Source organism: Anolis sagrei, chromosome 5, assembly GCF_037176765.1.
Source record: "Anolis sagrei isolate rAnoSag1 chromosome 5, rAnoSag1.mat, whole genome shotgun sequence".
Lineage (NCBI taxonomy): Eukaryota > Metazoa > Chordata > Lepidosauria > Squamata > Dactyloidae > Anolis > Anolis sagrei.
This window is the reverse complement of record NC_090025.1, coordinates 142,076,564-142,080,060: the sequence shown is the minus strand read 5'-3', so window position 1 is coordinate 142,080,060 and position 3,497 is coordinate 142,076,564.

The window sequence follows — 3,497 nt, the reverse complement described above, 5'->3', positions numbered from 1 at the left end:
GGTTGGGTCGCCAATGAGGAAGGCGGGGCCACCCTTTTCCGGTCTGGCCCTGTCACTCTGGGCGACGGAAATGGAGGGAGCATCCACACTGCTGTGAGACCTTCATGCAGTGGCTCTCAACCTTCCTAATGTCACAACCCTTTAATACAGTTCCTCCTGTTGTGGTGACCCCCAACTATAAAATTATTTTCGTTGCTGCTTCATAACTTATCATTTTACCACTGTTAGGAATCGTCATGTAAATATCTGATATGCAGGATCTATTTTCATTCACTGGACCAAAATTCGCACAAATACCTAATAGGTCCAAATTTGAATAGTGGTGGGGTTGGAGGGGGGGTTGACTTTGTCATTTGGGAGTTGTAGTTGCTGGGATTTATAGTTCACCTACAATCAAAGAGCCCAAACAGTGATGGATCTAGATCAAGCTTGGCACAAATACTCAATATGCCCAAATGTGAACACTGGTGGAGTTTAGGGAAAATAGACCTTGACATTTGGGAGTTGTAGTTGCTGGGATTTATAGTTCACCTACAATCAAAGACCCCAAACAGTGATGGATCTGGACCAAACTTGGCACAAATATTCAATATGCTCAAATGTGAGCACTGATGGAGTTTAGGGAAAATAGACCTTGACATTTGGGAGTTGTAGTTGCTGGGATTTATAGTTCACCTACAGTCTAAGAGCCCAAACAGTGATGGATCTGGATCAAACTTGACACAAATACTCAATATGCTCAAATGTGAACACTGGTGGAGTTTAGGGAAAATAGACCTTGACATTTGGGAGTTGTAGTTGCTGGGATTTATAGTTCACCTACAATCAAATAGCATTCTTGGACTCCATCAGCAGTGGAATAGAACCAAGCTTGGCACACAACCTCCACGACCAACAGAAAATAATGGAAGGGTTTGGTGGGCATTGACCTTGAGTTTTGGAGTTGTAGTTCACCTACATCCAGAGAGTACTGTGAACTCAAACAGTGATGGATCTGTATCAGACTTGGCACAAATACTCAATATGCCCAAATGTGAGCACTGGTGGAGTTTAGGGAAAATAGACCTTGACATTTGGGAGTTGTAGTTGCTGGGATTTATAGTTCACCTACAATCAAAGCGGCGTGAGCTTCCACTGTCAGCCCCAGCTTCTGCCAACCTAGTAATTCGAAAACATGCAAATGTGAGTAGATCAATAGGTTACCTTCCGGCGGGAAGGTAACGGCACGCCATGCAGTCGTGCCAGCCACACGACCTTGGAGGTGTCTACAAATCTCATAACTTCAGCATTAGCCTTCAATTCATCAGAACATCAGATTCGGTACTAGATCAGGCAGCAAATGAGGAAAATGGTGATTTGTTTGTTTATGAAGTGCTAATTCATAAACTTGGGATAACATTAGATTCTTTAATTTATGGGAAATAATATTCCTGCCTCATAAATTGCTTTAGCTCAGATGTGTTGGTAAGATGTGCCCATGCCTCATCCAATTGACACTTATATTGGCTCATTATCAGAGAGACCTCTCCAAAAAAGTTCCCAGAGTGATAGCATTGGTGCTGATAGAGAAAATAAATCCAGGAGCTGTAAACTTAACAGGTCAGTGAATTGATGTGAACAGTGTGAAATGAGCCAACACATACTCCAAATTCGTTTGTTTACAGTCATAGGTATCATGTCCATTTTTTTTAATATCCGAAAGTACCAATCTTAACTAGTTTTCATCGATTATATCCTTAGAGTTGCTAGGATAAAATAAAGCCCTTCTCATGCCAATAATACAGGATTCCAGAAAACAAAATATCCCCTAGTTGATTCAGGTTTGTAAGAAATATTTCATCTCTGCCTGTCATCTGTCAGATGATGTATAGCCCGGTTCTGAATCTGAAGCTTTTAATACACAAAGTGTTACCTGGAGCCTTAGTAACCTGGGAAAGCTGAAGTACTTTTGTCCAAGATTGAGTTCAACTGAAGCACCACCTATATCAGTATCTAAACTCCTTCCGTTAGTCAAAGAGCAATCTTCCCGGAGAGTAGATATGTGGCAGTTTTTATTTCCCTATGGTAGTGCTTTGTTGACAGATGATCTTGTTTTCTTCTTTAGGGAACTTCAAACAGGTTACACAGAAGGAACCAAGTGAGCCAACAAGTACAATTGTATGGAAGTCCACTGGACTGTGTGTGGATAGCCATGTCTATCTTTGGCCTGCATGTGTATTTATAGATAAATCTTAATTAATTGCATCCACTCCCGTGCTACGGCAGCTCCACTGGTTGCCAGTCCGCTTACAGGCTAAATTCAAAGTGCTGGCCATTACCTATAAAGCCCTAAACGGTCCAGGTCCATTTGCATCTCCCTATACAGGCCATCTCGTGAACTGTGGTCAGCAGAGGAGGCCCTACTCTCTATCCCACCCCGTCTCAAGTGTGGCTGGTGGGAACGAGAGAGGGGGCCTTCTCTGTGATCCCTCCCCATCTCTGGAACTTCCTCCCTCTAAAGAAATAAAAACAGCCCCACCCTCCACTCCTTTAAAAAAACTTTTGAAGATGCACTTATGCACTTTAGCGTAAGAAGAGGAGGAAGACTAGGACACTTTAAATTAATGCCATCAGGTCGCAGGCTAACCTATGCCACCTCATGGCAGCTAAGATACACTCTAACTGAATACCAGCGATAGCCTTTTCTAATGCATTTTAATTGTTTTATAGGGTACATGTTTTAATGTTAATTTATGTTATGAGTGTTATCATGTCTTATTGGATTATTTTTACTTTGATTTCATTTTGATGTTAATTTCTTTTGTTATAAGTTTATTCTCATTATTATGTATTACTTTTATTTTTTATGTGTTTGTATATACGTAGGGCATTTACTGTTTGCCTTTTTTTCCTATGAGTAAACTGCCCTGAGTCCCCTCAGGGAGAGAGGGCTGTCTAGAAATAAAGTATTATTATTATTATTATTATTATTATTATTGATAATAAACCACTTAGCTGTTAGTGGTTAAACTGTTGAGCTGCTGAACTTGCTGACCGAAAGGTCAAAGCTTCAAATCCGGGGAACGAGATGAGCTCCCACAGTTAGCGCCAGTTCGAAAACATGCAAATATGAATAGATCAGTAGGTACCACTCCGGCAGGAAGGTAACGATGCTGCATGCAGTCATGCCGGCCACATGATCTAGGAGGTGTCTACAGACTTAGAAATGGATATGAGCACCAACCCTCAGAGTCAGACACAAATGGACTTAATGTCATGGCAAAACCTTTACCTTTACCTATTATTATTACTATTTAGATACCCTGACTCGCCACTTTTATCTATGTTTATGAAACATTTCATAGCTGATTACTCATTTGTGGTAGCAAGCTTATCTAGCCAAATGCTCCCAATTTCAAGTTTCTGCCATCCTGCTTAATATGAACATAGCAGGAAATCAAGGGAAAAGCCCCAGCTAGCCAGAGTTACAAAGCCCTGGGCATGGAGGTTAGCTGAAT